Source organism: Aquarana catesbeiana, linkage group LG07 (assembly GCF_042186555.1).
Source record: "Aquarana catesbeiana isolate 2022-GZ linkage group LG07, ASM4218655v1, whole genome shotgun sequence".
Lineage (NCBI taxonomy): Eukaryota > Metazoa > Chordata > Amphibia > Anura > Ranidae > Aquarana > Aquarana catesbeiana.
Window position 1 is genome coordinate 318,150,169 of NC_133330.1, and position 16,659 is coordinate 318,166,827.

Consider the following 16,659-nt stretch of genomic DNA (forward strand, 5'->3'; position numbering starts at 1 on the left):
GCACCTCCGCCACGTAGACAAAAATCCTTCTTCTGGTCCTGTTTACAGGGACAGGAAGTGAGGGTATTTCTGCTGGGAAAGTAAATTTCACTGGGATAGGGAGTGATGGTATTTCCATGGAGAAAGTGGACATCACTGGGACAGGAAGGAAGGGAGGTTATCTCAGTGGAGAAAGTGAATAGCACATGATATATCTGTGAAATAGTTGAACGTGGATTATTCCAGCCAAAACTGATATTTCAAATTCAGGTAGGCATTAGTTGGTTTAATCACCTTCTCTTTTCTTATATCTCTTCCAGACTCCATTTGTGAAGATTCCCTGCTATCATCTGTAGCTCTGTCCATTCCCACCAAACCATAATGAAGGTGTAAATCTACCTTACGCTGTGTACACACGACCGGACCTTTCGTCGGACTGAACTCTGAAGGACTTTTCGACTGAGTTCCGGCGGAGTTCCAATGAAACGGACTTGCCTACACACGATCACACCAAAGTCCGTTTCGAACGTGATGACGTGCGACCGGACTAGAATAAGGAAGTTCATAGCCAGCAGCCTACAGCTGCCCTTGCGTCCTTTTTTGTCCGTCGGACTAGCATACAGACAAACGGATTTTTCGATCAGACTCGAGTCCGTCAGAAAGATTTGAAACATGTTCTATTTCTAAAGTCCGACAGATTTTTCAACAGAAGTGGTCAGATGAAGCCCACACACGATCGAATTGTCCGACGGATTCGTTCCGGTCGAAAAGTCCGGTCGTGTGTACACGGCATTACACAATATCCACCCAGGCGAAGGGGTGGCGCTGAAATAGGGAAGTAGCCTCAATAATTGGACAGAACTGGTGGGGGTATCTCACCAATGTAGTCCACAAGAGATATCAGAATTCTGCTTTGTATTTCAACTTTCCAGCCACCACCTGAAAAAAAAAAAAATCGCAGATACCAGTTTGAAGTCGGCTTGTAAACAAGATGCTGACATGACTCATTACTAAGTAAAAAAAAAAAAAGGATTTCAGATAACCGATCTTCACGAAGACACGCACACAGCCATCACCACAGTAGATGCCCATCCATCAAAGCAATTAACGGCCTCCTAAAGGGAAAGCGTCCAAGGAGGAGGAGGAGGAAAGTGAACAGGTAAAACCTAAACGATCCGGCCGCTTTAAGTCATATTCATTTATAAATCAGTCCGTTTGATCAATAACAGTAATTTTGCTTAAATTATATAAGCCTCTCTGAACATATTGAGAGAGGGAAGAAAGGGGTCGCCATGGAAACAGAATCGACGTTTGTGCTGTAGAGCAGCCGTCCCTCCCACCTAGCAGTCACTCCCCCCCCCCCTGTTTTATCTACATCAGCATGCATGGTGAATCCAGGACATGGTATAGATCTCAGAGTTGTCAGGTGAGCAGAAAGGATTGTGTAGGTTCCACCGTCTCAGAAAAAGATTGACAGTTCAGACACCGTCTCCGTACAGATTACAAAACATATTCTACCAGACCCCCACCCCCAGTCCCAGCTTCCTGTTCCTATCAATTATCAGCAGTCAGCGTTTGTTAATTTTAATTTGAAATAAGCCACCAGGAGGAGATCATGGCTCCTTCGTGAACTCATTATCATCTGAGATGTTTATGACTTGGGAAAATTGTTGTGTTGTACCGTTACAGGTAGGCATTAGGTCTTTGAGGCTGTCAGCGTAGTGCAGTAGCATAGAACGGAGATGACTGTGGAATCGAGTCTGTTTCTTTTTTTTTTTTGCTTGTGCGAAGGGATTAAAGAAATTATAGAGAAGACAGTAAAGTATTTATAATTGAATTCACCCCTCTGCCACCTCTCAGCAGTTCACCGTAGGCTTCTATAGATCCCAGAATTCCAGTAATCACAAAGGGTTCTTTCACACAGGTGGCTGAGCCACGGTTTTACACCCTCCCAAATCCTAACACATGCCAGGGCCACAATGCTTTGCGGCCACAGCATTTTTAACTCGGTATTGCCTGTCAAACTAGCCTATTAGGTTTAATGGGGTTGTGTTGAAACTGCATGCAATGTGGTAGTGGGGCAATATAGGGTTTAAATCAAACACTGAGGAGGCTACTCCTCCTCACTGCTTGTCAAATGCTCTTTGAAAGGTGATTAGTAAATTCCCCTATACTCGTTTGTTTTGTCTACAGGTCAAAGTCAAACCCCAACCATACAGCTAAGCCGGGGCTTTACACTTTCATATTCTTTTGGAAAGGATAAGGAAGGCCCGGAACTATGAGGAACGAAGTGTAGGGCTGGCATGACAGGGTGGAAGGGGAACCAGGAAGCGTAGAGTTAACGTGTTCAAAGGGAGAGGTGTGAGGTTTACTTATGTGGAGTGGAGGAGCGAAGGAGAGTAGACTGCAGGAAGGGGTGGGACAGTAACAGTCATAATTGGGAAGCCATTGGATGAACGTACCTCCCTTGCTGGTATAGGCAGGAATTATGATGGAGGTGGGGACCCCTTGGATGGGGTTTAAAAACTGTTGGTGGGATACAAGTGGGGAACCATCAGTTGGTATGGTGTGCTCTGGTTGGGTGTGGTCCAATAATAGGGACTAGGTGGTGGTAGACCTGTAAGGTCTTTGGGCAAGTGTTAATGTTCCTGAGGCAGTGTTTTTCATTTTTTTTCTTGCATGTTTTTGAGGCTTTTTTTTTTTTTTTAGTCCAGTGGTTCCCTACCTCTTTCCTCAAGTTTCCTCCATTAGATCATGTTTTCAGGAATTTCCTCACTTTGCACAGGTGCTTTGTCAAAAGTTTGGTATTTAACAGCTATTATATCTAAGACAATACATTGCATGTTGGGGGTACTTGAGGACTGAGGTTGGGAACCAATAATGGAAAGCTAGTTACTGGGTGGAGGGAATAGTTGTTGGTCACAAAATTGTGCTAAACAGTTATGCCTTTTTCAGGTGTTCCCACTTAAGTCTATTGGGTCCAAACCACATGATCATGCCCCAAAGACACTCCTATACTTTTTCTGAGAAATGAGCATTGAACAGGCACCGTAGAACTCAACAAAATGGTGACCATCTGCACACAGACACCGAGTCTCTGTTAAATAAATATGAATGGGTAAAAGATGGCTTCAGCGCCTGATCTCCACCTGTAGAGAACTCTTCCTCTACGATTAAGCTCAGAAAAGGGAGATAAATGCTTGGGGAGTTCTCTACAGGTGGAGAACAGGAGCTGAAGCCATCCTTTGCCCATCTCATTCACGTTTATGCAACAAGGAGTTGGTGTCTGTGTGAAGACAGTCACCATTTTGTTGAAGTCTACTAGAACCTGACAAGCTGGTCCTGTCTGTCTTGCACCAGCCTATTCACATGCTAATCTGACTGACACAGGTATGGGGGGCATTCGAGGAGCACTATTTTCATTGTTTTGGGCTACTTACTGTATATAAGCACAGAAGAATAATATGGAAATCTGGCGACAAACATTAAAGTGTTTCTGAAAAGCTAGGTGTGAATGGGGGCTCACTACTGTTTTTTTTAATTCTTTATTTTTGAAGTGATACATCGATAGTTACATTTTACAAAATTGAGTTCAACTTAGTAAAATAGCCAGTTGATATACAGTAGTACAAACAGATCGTGAAAAGCGTGATAAAGTAGGAGCATATGTAAAAGAACACTTTATAAAGAATAACTGAAAGTGACGGGGTATGTTGAAGGTGTGTGTAATATGGATAAGAAGAATGAGGCGGAGGTGGGGGTAATGAACAAGATGAGATATTGTGGACGGGGGAATTAATAATTATTATCGTTAAATATATTGACGCTTCAAAGAAAAATCTAGACTCTTTGTAGAAACCCTTCTATTTACCAATTCATGGAGGTTCCAGCATCTCCATTTTGCTGGGCCCTCAGGCCATGATTCATTTCAGGCATTGACATCCTCATGTACCCAAACATTACAGCTGTCCAGCATAGCTGATCTGAATGGCCTCAAGTAACAAAGAAATTTAGAAATTCTATAATTAGCAGAGTCCATTAATTGAAGGCATACATCATTAAGCAAAGCATTTTCAGGTAGATCAGCTTAAAAATGTGTCCCGTTAGTTGGTGAGATTAGAGATGGACAACCTTGTGATGCACAATTAACCTGGATGCTCTTTATAAATGAATACTTGAAAACACCAAAAGATTTCTTTGGAAAAAAAATACAGACCTGATCTTCTAAAAGCACCAGATGGAAAACAAAGTTTTTGTCTTTATGTTACCAACTGTAATAAATGTACTGCAGTTTGAGCAGAGTTATTATATATATATATATATATATATATATATATATATATATATATATACACACACTATATTGTCAAAAGTATTGGGGTGCCTTTACACGCACATGAACTTTAATGGCATCCCAGTTTTAGTCCGTGGCGTTCAACATTGAGTTGGCCCACCCTTTTCAGCTATAACAGCTTCATCTCTTCTGGGAAGGCTGTCCACAAGGTTTAGGAGTGTGTCTATGGAAATGTTTGACCATTCTCCCAGAAGTGCATTTGTGAGGTCAGGCACTGATGTTGAGGATGAGAAGGCCCAGCTCGCAGTGTCCACCCAAATTCATCCAAAATGTGTTCTATCAGGTTGAGGTCAGGACTCATCCATGTCTTTTATAGACCTTTGTTTGTGCACTGGTCCAAATCATTTGGTGGAGGGGGGACTATGGTGCGGGGATGTTTTTCAGGAGTTGGGCTTGGCCCCTTAGTTCCAGTGAAGGGAACTCTTAATGCGTCAGCATAACAAAACATTTTGGACAATTTCATTATCCTAACTTTGTGGGCACAGTTTGGGGATGGTCACTTCTTGTTCCAACATGACTGCGCACCAGTGCACAAAGCAAGGTCCATAAAGACATGGATGAGCGAGTTTGTGGTGGAGGATCTGCATGTCCCTCCTAAATGCACAACCGTGACCGTGTTGGTATATATGATCAATAGAGTTTACTAGAGTTTGTTCATGTTTTTCATCTACCAGGTCATGAACGTGGCTCAAGTAAAGGTACACCATGTGTATGGCAGTGATCACCACTGGATCAATCTTCATGCAGAGGCCATCTGCACTACCACTGCAACTCAGAGGGAAGGACAGTGGCAAAAGACCCAGGCCCGACCCTCTGCTTTCAACTTGTCCACCTAAAGGCTGGGCCAACTAAGCGACCAAGCTGTGTTTCTTAACTGCAGTAGAGGAAAGTGACATGACCATGCTAAAAATGCTGCACGCTAGGAGAGTTTGGATAACAAGATTGGCTGAATAAAATTCCATTTGTTCGACAGGTAAAACAGAGTTTAATGTATTTACATGTATTTCGGTTGCATGAAATGAAACGGCTTTTGCATTTTTTGCCATTAGCGGAAAAGGAATCTACAGCCGCAAAGTCTGACCTTTTCAAGTATATAAGTATTTTGTATTCACAGCAGACACAGCCTACATGCCTAGTGGCTATCATTTTCACTCTCAAATTTGCCCTGTTTAGCTGGTGTCCCATTGACCTAAATTCCATTTCTTGCTGGTGTCCTTATTACCTAAATATTCCTAAATCAGACCTTGAGAAAACTCAGACCAAGTACTCCCTGGTTCCAAGCTTCTGTGAGATCTCAAAGGAGAAAGATACTGTAGCCATCAAAGGATCTTGTTACAATAGACTGCAGTCCTGATGATAAACATTGTGAAGAGCTCGATGAATTGGATGGAATGTCCATTTTTTTTCTTTTTTTTTAACAAATTCACCCTCTTATCTGTATAGTAAACTTTTTTCTGAACAGCTGCTGAGGTTGCAGGATAAGCGGCATGGTGCATCAGTTGTGATTGTTAACAATCCATATAAGCAAACTAATTGACTTATCTTCAAAGAATGAACAGGAAGTACACTATATACCAAAAATTTGTGATCACCTGATTATCCAACCTATATGAGCATGCTGGACATCCCATTATAGTTAAAGTTAAAATGAGCTTCTTTAACTCTCTGGTACCCGTTAAGCCTTTCACTAGAGTTGGGCAACAATTGCAGCCAAGCAAAAGTTCAGAACATCGCCTAGAACACCCGAATTTGTGGGGCCTGGCATGGATTGGGCAGGGACCTCTACAAGCAGACTAAGGGGATTCCCCAGGCACTATATTTAAAGGAATTTTTACATTTTTATTGTTTCACTTTAAGCATCATTAAAATCACAGCTCTTGTATCTTATTTAAAAAAGCTTGTTGCATTGATACATGTCCCACAGGGCAGGAGCCAGGTCCCCATACCCTTTTTAAGGCCAAAAACTTGCATATAAGCAGTGGCGTCGCTATGGGGGCTGCTCCACCCGCCAGAGGGATTACATCCAGGGCCAGCCACCGGATTGCCTCCACTGCTCACTAAGGCCCCTTTCACATGATTGGACGTCAGGTCCGCCTGTCAGTTTTAATGGCGGACCTGAACGGGCGCTCCATGTTAGCCTATGGAACGACGGATGTCAGCGGAGACATGTCCGCTGACATCCGACCCAGTCTGATCCGCTAAAAGCAGATGGATGCCTCTACTTTCGGATCCGTCGCTGGCGGATTGGATCGGGTGAGATCTGATGAAAATAAACATGCTGTCCGTTTTCGTCCGATCTCTCCATAGGCAGCAGCAGCTCTTGACAAGCCCCTCCCTGCTCAGTGAGCAGAGAGGGGCCTGTCATCCGCCGGCTCAGCGGAGATCAATGGAGAGATCTCCCGCTGAGCCGGCGGACCGAGGCGGACTCCGTGGAAGCGGGCCTAACACAGCAGAGTGTAACAGGGAGCAGGAGGCAAAACAGGAGGCTAGGTGATCCTAGCAACAAATCACCTGCTGATTAACTTGGGAAGTTAAATCTGGCAGCTCCCGCTATTTAGCATTGCAGTTTCTCTCTCCCCTTCGGCCTCCTGCTCCCTTCTCCACTCTGCTGTGTCTCCTGCTCTGTGCACCCAAATAAGGTAGAAAGGGGCAGAGATGTGGGGGGTAGGGGCTGTGTAAAGTAAAGGGGTTCAGAGGTGTGGGGGAGGCTGTGTAATGTAAAGGGGTTCAGAGGTGTGGGGGGGGCTGTGTAATGTAAAAGGGTCCAGAGTTGTGGTGGGGGGGCAGCTGTGTAATGTAGAGCGGTCCAGAGTTGTGTGGGGGGCGGTGAAATCTACAAGGGGCCAGAGGTTTGGGGTGCTGGGTAATGTAAAGGGATCCAGAGATGCGGGGATGTGTAATATAAAGGGGTCCAGAAGTGCAGAGCTGTGTAATGTAAAGGGGTCGAGAGGTGTGAGGGCTGTGTAATGTAAAGGGGTCCAGAGGTACAGGAGCTGTGTAATGTAGAGGGAACCAGAGGTCCGGGGGCTGTGGTCTGTGTAATGTAAAGGAGTTCTTCCTACATTTTACCTGCAGTTAAAGCTGCAGTTCTATAGATTTCTATTAGGTTGCACGGTTTTTTCCTGCATTTTCTGAAAGCGCACCAAAAGTCCTGCATGCTGCATCTTAGGCGCACTTTAGAAAATACTTAAAAATAGAAGTTCAGCCAAAAACTAACTCTAAATCTATTGACAGCCACATTTTTGAAAACCAATCTATCTAACCCTGTAAAGCAAAAATCGCTATACTTATCTCTTCTGCAACCGCTCCACTCCGGTCCCACACTGAGCTGTCAGTGGCGGCTCCTCTGTGTGGTAGTGTGCAGGAGAGACAGCCAGCAATGGAAGCTCCATAGTAACTCTATGGGTGACGTTACTTCCCAGGAATTTTCCAGCTGTCGTCAGCTGTCTCCTGCTCACAGCATCGCCGTGCCGCTGGACTGGAGACCGGAATGGATCAACTTGAAAAAAGGCATGTATAGCTTATGTATAGGTATGTAAAGCGATTTTTGCTTTACAGGGCTAGATAGGTTAGTCTTAGAATGTGGCTGACAGTAGATTTAGAGTTGGTTTGTTTTTGGCTGAACTTCCACTTTAGCCCCTTGGTGCCAGCTGGCGCTGGCCCTTTAAGGTGTTTGCTATGCTGGGAGGCGGAGCGGGGCTTATGGCCATGTAACCACCGTGGTTGGCTGTCACAACAATCACATGATTGCGCTCAGGACAACAAATAGGGCATTTTTAGACTGAGCAGACAATTTTTCCAGGGACCGGGGGGGGTTGGTCAGGCGTTCAAGGGGGGTGATTGGTGATGGGATAGTGAGGGGTTGGATCCTCCACACTGTAACGTAAATGGGCATTGTGATATTAAGGGGACTGCACTGTAACATAGCTCCCAACTGTCCATGATTTCGAGGGACTGTCCCTGATTTGGAACAATGTCCCTCTTTCCTCCTCATTTGTCCCTCATTTTTGTCTGATCTCTATATAAAATGCACTTTTTATCTTTCAAAAAGTGTTTCCCAGTGCTAAACCTTTCATCCAATTTTGAAATCGATACATTTGTAAATCTCAAAAGCCAGCATAAATGAATATTAGTGGTAAAAAAAGACTTGTGGGTTTAACAAATCTTTTTTTTTTGTGTAATTTTCTTTTTAGGGTGTGTGGCAGGGGTGTGTGTTCTCTACATACATACTTACATACTTTTACTAATAGGTGTCCCTCATTCCTATTTCAAAAAATTAGGAGGTATGACTGTAATGATTAGAGAGCCCCTTTGCAGGGAAGTCCCCTTTATATCGCAGTTCCCATTTACATTACAGTGCGCCTACCAATCACAGCCCCCATCACAGTCTCCCCTTGCAGTCATGCCCCCCGCCTCCCCTGCGCCGTCCTATCCTCGGCAGGGCAGAGGCAGGATTCAGCCTGTGTGTCCTCTCCAGGGCCCGGCTGCCGATACCATCCTATCAGCAGGGTAGGGGGCGGGAGGAACTGTAGATCTGGATCATATTAACAAGCGGATGATTACCCGCTTGTTAATATTAAAAGACTTCCACTCTCTGTGCAGATCTCCAGCTCCTAGCGCTGCATTCAGATCTGTAAAAAGGAAAAAAAATCCTTGTCAGTATTTTCCATGCATGCTCCTCAATACTCATACACATGTGTACATACATAAACCACACCCACCTTGAAAAAAAAAAGTCACCAAGATTATCAATTAGAATATTAATTGAAGTTTTTCATGCAAAAGAGGCTAATGAGAGGTGGAGGAATTGGAAACACTTATACTCACATGGATGTCTACATATCTATACAGAATAAATGCATGCACTCGGGCTCATACAGTATGGGATCATACTCTGTATTATTTTTCTTCCAGAAAGATGATTTGCTGTAAAAACATCATTCCTGTGTGCAGAGAGCCTGTCAGGGCTGGGCTCAGCCCTTCCTTCTCTGAGCTGGCCATTCAGCTGTCGACTAATTGCCAGCTCCTATCTCTCCACAGTTACTCAGCTGTTGATGATATCCTGCTCGTCAGTCCTGCTTACTTAAGCCGTCCAGTCCAGAGGAGCTCTGCCTTCACCTTGGTCAACATCACAGAAATCTCCTGCGATCCTGTTCAAGACTTGCTTTGCTGACATCCCTTCTGGCTCAAGATCCTGCTTGCTGTTCCACTACATTGATTCCTGACTTCTGGCTTGGCTGACTATCTGTTCCGGTTACTGAACTTTAGCTGTGTTTTGACTATGATTGTTCTTTTTAATTTTATTATTAAACAAGTGTGATTTAACTGTACTTCTGTCTTGGCCTGATTTCATGGTTTCTGACAGATCCTTAGGCCTCGCTCACAGGGGCATACTAAAATCTATGCCCATGGAGGGTGGTTACCTGCACAAGGGACAAACAGGTGTGCCATGCGTCAATGTGCCGTCAGTCCCACTGGTGTCAAGACTGACCCCCCCACCCCCATCCACTGAAGACTAACCTCCCCACCTCTATCTACTTCAAACTGACTCCTCTGACCACAAACTATTAACATCCCCACCCGCCCAGACTGACAGACCCACGCTCACTGAGGCACTAACACCCCCTACACCTTCTGACTCCCCCCAGACTGACCCAGACTAATTAGTTTAGCTCCCATCCATGAATTCACTTCCCCTCCAACCAATCCCTGTTTTTGAGAACTGGAGCAGCCTGCAGTAATTAGACACAGGGAGCGGAGCTTATGACTGCTCCAATCATAGACACGGGGCAGGGCTTGTGGCTCTCCAGACTATATCTGCAGCTCCTCAGTGTTCTGTCAGCAGGGGATTAGTGGCCAGGTTGAAGAAACAGAAGAAAATTCCACAAAGCCAGCCAGGTGATTGGATGAACATGTGTGTCCCCTCCCCCTCCTCTCTGAACATCTGGGCACTGACATCCCTGCCTGTATCCTCCATCCTCCTTCTCTGTTATCACCAACCAAGGATGACATAGTTGGCAGGGATGTGCAGAAATGCAGCCCCAAACTTGCATAGAACCACCACCATGCTTCACTGTTGCCTGCATACACTCATTATTGTGCCACTCTCCAGCCCTTTACCAACAAACTGCCACCTACTACAGCCAAATATTTCACATTTTGACTCATCAGTCCAGAGCACCTGCTGCCATTTTTCTGTACCCCAGTTCCTATGTTTTCATGCATAGTTGAGTCGCTTAGCCTTGTTTACACATCGGAGGTATGACTTTTTGGCCACAAATCTTCCATGAAGACCATCCGCCAGACTTTCTGGCCAGACTGCTCTGGATAGTAGATGGGTCTACCTAGGTTTCTGCCAGTTCTGTGCTAATGGCACTGCTGGACATCTTCCGATGTCGAAGGGAAGTAAGCATAATGTGTCTTTCATCTGCTGCATTAACTTTCCTTGGCTGACCACTTCATCTTGGGTCCTCAGCATTGCCGTTCCTTTGTGTTTCTTCGAAAGAGCTTGAACAGCACATCTTGAAACCTCAATCTGCTTTCAAATCTTTGCCTGGACGAGACCTTGCTGATGCAGTATAACTACTTTGTGTCTTGTTGATGTGCTCAGTCTTGTCATGGTGTATGACCTTTGACATTAAACTGTCTTCCACAACCTCAACTTAGTAGCAGAGTTGGGCTGTTCCTCACCCAGTTTCAATCCTCCCACTGTGTTTCAACCTACATATGAAATTAATGATCATTAGCACGAGCTTGGTATAATTGGTTAATCATACACCTGAGTCTAATAATACTAAATCTCTGACATTGTGCAAGTGTACAACGTGTGCAAGTGTAGAAATTCGTGCTGATTTGAAGCCAAAGGGTTGTCACACCAAATGTTAATTTGATTTAGATTTTTCTTCTGTTCGCTCACTTTGCGTATGTGTAAATTATTAAGAATAAAAAATTAAAATATATATTTTTGAAAGTATTCTTATTTTAGAGAATTTCTTTGCACCTGCCTAATTTTTGCACAGTGCTGTAGCTGAAAGCTACAGTATCTTCATTATTTATACAGCCATCATAGGAGGAAAATCTTTGAAATTCTACAGTCTGGCTTTGTGTCGGTCGAACAGGTATGATTAAAGATCTTTAACTACACGTGTGCGCAAATTGTAGCTTGGATATCTCTTTGTCTAATCTCTCTGGCGAAAGATTTTCTCACGCCTCTAACGCTCATTACTCAGGAACTACAAGATATTCAATCAATGCCCTTGTACGCAACGCCGTCCTACAGTGCAATCTGCATAATATTTGTTTATGGCCGTGTATGCGGTGCGGCGTATTTGCTTGCTGTTTGCATTAATAAATGCGCTGCATATGCTGGCGCCGATAAGTTACGCTTGCTGAGTACTGCGCGCAGGTACTAAATAAATCAATGCCCAGTGAGTACACAAATGGCAAAAATTAGGTTTCCTATTTAAATGGCATTTGAATTCATAATTTATGGCCACATATAGACAGGCGATAATTCAGCAGAACAAAGAGAATACAGAACTATAGTTTTCTTTTATACTGATGAAAAAAAAAAAGTTCACTAAGCACTTTTTATTTCTTTTCTTTGGAAAAAAATTAATGTATCCACCACATACTGTATATGTCTCTGTCAGACACAGAATGAAAAGATTTACATTTTTCTTCCTGTAGCACTACCCCCTAAAAAGCCGCTGAGATTTGGGTCTCCCTACAGTCTGCACAACCAGGCAACACACATTTTCCAACTTGCATCCAGATACAAGAAACAGTCTATGGGCTTGGTTTCTTGTATTTTTTAGGGATTTTAATTTGGATAGGGTAAAGGGGTTATGGGATACCCAACTAGACTTGGGGAACAACAAAGTGAGGACAATTAACTTCTCTGGCACATTGCAAAAACAGATACTTGACTGTGTTCCAGCTGGAACCGCAACAGTCTTTAGCAAAGTAAAACCCCTCATAGGTATATGGTGTCCCCTGAGTGAATTTTTAGCAAAGTGACAACTTGTAGGAGCTGTTGGTCCCCTTAGTGGAAAACACCAGCCCACATGGCTACAGTATCTGATCCCAGGACAGGGGATGGGGTAAGACTTGCCAAGAACTTCTCCCTTATAGGCCGAGGTGGTGTAGAGGTACTCACACTGACCTGCAGCTATGGCTAAAACTACTTTCAGGCCTTCTGCTGGGCTGGTTCCTTAACAAACTATGCAGGCTGTCCTTCTCCCTGGTGGACTGCAGGGCAATTGAGCTCCCTTTGTAAGCTTTTCTCCTTCCTCCAACCTCCAGCCTGGAGGCAGAACCCGCCTTTTCCAGTGCCCCCTCCCAGGCTACACAGCAACACCTCAACCATCCATCTTCCACCCAACTCTCCTGCTGGCCAGGCTCCTTAATAGTTATAGGCTGGTTCAGCCGCCCTGCCAGGCCTCCTGCCTGGGGATGGGCCAGATTCCCAAAAATATTCAGATTAGTACTTCCTGGCCTCTGCCCACTAGCTTCTAGAAGCTTCTCCAAGCTTCTAGAACCAGGGGGAGATACCATATGCCTGACCTGCAGAGCCCCCCAGCCTGACCGAAAGTAAACCCTCCGACTCACACCCAGGCTTCTAACAAGCCTCTATCTATACTAAACCACTATGTACACAAGAGGGCGCTACATTTCTCATCGCTAAACAATGAAAATGAATTCCTCTCCCATGATGCAGAAGAAGCTCTGTCTATTATGCTCTAATAAATGTGAATAATGTGGAAAGTAGTTAAAATACACACTTAAATAGCGGTTGATGGACATCCTATTCCAAAACCATGAACACAACCAAGCACTATCAAGTATGCAGACCAGGAAAAATCAAAATATACATTAAACACACACAGTGAGGGGCTCCCCAAAAGAGCAATTGTCCCCACCACCATGATATTTGAAAAACAGAAAAATTGCTATTACATGACAAAAATAGTAGGTAGAGGTAGGAGGGGATTATAACGGTGCCAACAGAAAAATAAGCAATAGATACTAAAAATAACAATTTATTTTATTACGTATATATAGAAAAAGGACAAACACATATGGTGTACATATAAAATTACAGCAAATGCGGTACATATGATGAAAAAATAGAACAGTACAGGCCCAGATATTATAGGCCGATGGTGACAGGTAATCAATTCCTACATGTTTCGCCAAGGCATTGGCTTCCTCAGGGAAATGATATAGGCCTGTGCCAAAGACTTAAATGGTTCTAGATAAGGAACAAATAGAAAGCATGAGATCACAATACAGATCATTGTTCAATTAGATACAATCGAGTAATCAAATAAGCATTTGCTATTGCGATTCTATCTTCTCGGTGTGTGACTTAAGTATCTTTTTTGGACTATATGTGTTTGTCCTTTTTCTATATATATATGTAATAAAATAAATTGTTATTTTTAGTATCTATTGCTTATTTTTCTGTTGGCACAGTTATAATCCCCTCCTACCTCTACCTACTATTCTTACCAAATTGGGATGAGGTGCCATATCTGTTGAGGATTTCCTAGCTACACCCCTAGCTATTACATGACAAAAACATTATAATAATAATAATAATGCATTCCCCAGGAAAAAAACAACAACATTATGTAAGAACACAAAAAAATGTAAACAAACATTCCCTCTAAGATGGTATCTACTGCAGGGGGGGCATAAATTGAGCCCCAAGTTGTACCAACAGGGTTCATTTTTTTTTGTTTTTTTTTACATTTTAATATTGTGATATTCTGTCTCCCTCCCAAAAATGCTGATACAAATATTGAATACAACAGTGATAATAAATTATGCATGAATTAATATAAAATAATCATTCCAGCAAATACGGAAGACCCCTGGTTATAAAGAAAAAAAAGAATAAAAAAACTGCCACGAAGATAATATATACCAAAATAAGAAAAGGGTTAGGAGGAAGCACAAGTTAAAAAAAGGAAAAAAATGTGTGAACATTTGTGATTTCAGTTACTGATGTTGGATGAGAAGACCTGGCTCACAATTAGTTTTTTAACCACTTTCGGACCAGCTCACAACGATATACGTCGTTACTTTAAAGGAGGATATGGTTGTTATGGCAGCAGCTAGCTGCCATAACCCTGGTATCATCTTCTTCAGTGAGCGGTTCGGTTTAAGATAAAAGTGGTCTCTGCGGCGGATTCGCCGCAAGATGACTTTTATCGACGCCGGAAGAGGGGCCCCCCCTCCCGCCGCTCTCTGGTCCCCTCTGCCGCTTAATGGAGCCGTCGGCAGCGGCGGAGGCGTTCGGGTCCTTCTCGTGGCCTGACATGGAGACGAGTGAGGGGAAGATGGCCCCTACCCGTCTCCATATCATTGCAGGGCTGAAGCGACGTCAAAGTGTCACTTCCGCCCATAGCTCTTAAAGGGACATTTTTTTTTTCATTTTTTTAAATGACAATTTTTTTTTTTATTGCATTTTAGTGTAAATATGAGATCTGAGGTCTTTTTGACCCCCCAGATCTCATATTTAAGGGGTCCTGCCATGCTTTTTTTCTATTACAAGGGATGTTTACATTCCTTGTAATAGGAATAAAAGTCACAATTAAAAAAAAAAAAAAACAGTGTAAAAATAAAAAATAAAAGGTAAGATAAATAAGAAAAAGAAAATGTTTTAAACGCACCCCGTCCCGACGAGATCGCGTGCAGAAGCGAACGCATACGTGAGTAGCGCCCACATATGAAAAACCACACATGTGAGATATCTCCACGATCGGTAGAACAAGAGCAATAATTCTAGCCATAGACCTCCACTGTCACTTAAAACATGCAACCTGTAGAATTTTTTAAATGTTGCCTATGGAGATTTTTAAGGGTAAAAGTTTGTCGTCATTCCACGAGCGGGCGCAATTTTGCAGCGTGACATGTTGTGTATCAATTTACTCGGCGTAACATTATCTTTCACAATATAAAAAAAAATGGGCTAAGAGCCCTTTCACACTGGGGCGGGGGCGGCATCGGCGGTAAAACGCCACTATTATTAGCGGCGTTTTATTGTCGGTATGCGGCCGCTAGCGGGGCGGTTTTACCCCCCGCTAGCGGCCGAGAAAGGGTTAAATACCACCGCAAAGCGCCTCTGCAGAGGCGCTTTGTCGGCGGTATAGCCGCGCCGTCCCATTGATTTCAATGGGCAGGAGCGGTGAAGGAGCGGTATACACTCCGCTCCTTCACCGCTCCGAAGATCCTGCCAGTGCATCGCTCCAGTGTGAAAGCCCTCGGGGCTTTCACACTGGAATGAAAGCAGCAGCACTTTTGGGTCGGTTTGCAGGCGCTATTATTAGCGCAATAGCGCCTGCAAACCGCCCCAGTGTGAAAGGGCTCTAACTCTACTGTTGTCTTATTTTTAAATAAAAAAAACCTGTATTTTTTCCAAAAAAAGTGCGCTTGTAAGACTGCTGCGCAAATACGCTGTGACAGAAAGCATTGCAACGACCGCCATTTTATTCTCTAGGGTGTTAGAAAAAAATGTAGAATGTTTGGGGGTTCTAAGTAATTTTCTAGCAAAAAAAAATCTTTTTAACTAAACAACAAATCTCACAAAAAGGCTCAGTCCTTAAATGGTTAATCATTTTCATAATTCAGGGCTATTTAGATGACAATAAAGGAAACATTCTACTATAAAATTATTGTCGGCTGTCGGCTCGTGGTTCTCAATGAATCACTTGCATGGAACCAGAGATCTGCTGATCGCTAGTGCAATGCATTACAGGCTCCAAAAAAAAATAAATGCACTTTTTTTTACCTGCAAAAAAATGTGGATTTATTTTTATTTTTTTTAAGTGAACTTATCCTTTAAACTGTGTTTTATAGAAAAAAATCACAGAAAAACAAAACAAGAAAACGCTGATATTAAAGGTACGATTATGATTACATTCTTGGGGAAAATGCAAAAGCTTACACTAAAGCTGAAATTGGGGCACAAATGCTCAACAGTCATAAAGGATAGCAAAGAACAGAGAGAAGCACACCGCACCAGGCAAACTCAGGTGCAGGATGGATCACAGGTGCAGACCCCGGCTCACCAACATGGAAGACGAACAAGACAAGGATTTGGTCGCACACTGGAACTCTAAATTATCTCGATGTCATCTTTATTGTCAAAAAGGGGTCAGACAGATACAGGCAATGGTAGACGTTTTACAAGCGATAGCTTGCTTGCTTGTTCACAACCCAACAAGGGTGAACAAGCAAGCTATCGCTTGTTCCAGTGTGCGACCAATTCCTTGTCTTGTTAGTCATAAAGGATATACAGTCAGGTCCATAAATATTGG

At 43.4% G+C, this 16,659-nt stretch overlaps 1 long non-coding RNA gene across 2 annotated transcripts; it reads left to right on the forward strand.

Moving 5' to 3' along the window:
- The first annotated feature begins 500 nt into the window (after nt 1-500).
- LOC141102581 (uncharacterized) lies at nt 501-9,663 on the forward strand. Of its 2 annotated transcripts, none has more exons than XR_012235166.1 (3): nt 501-1,138; nt 5,008-5,306; nt 9,248-9,663. It is a non-coding gene; the product is annotated as an uncharacterized lncRNA (long non-coding RNA). The 2 variants fall into 2 exon arrangements; XR_012235165.1 differs by lacking the exon at nt 501-1,138 and adding an exon at nt 1,224-1,405.
- Nucleotides 9,664-16,659: the final 6,996 nt, after the last annotated feature.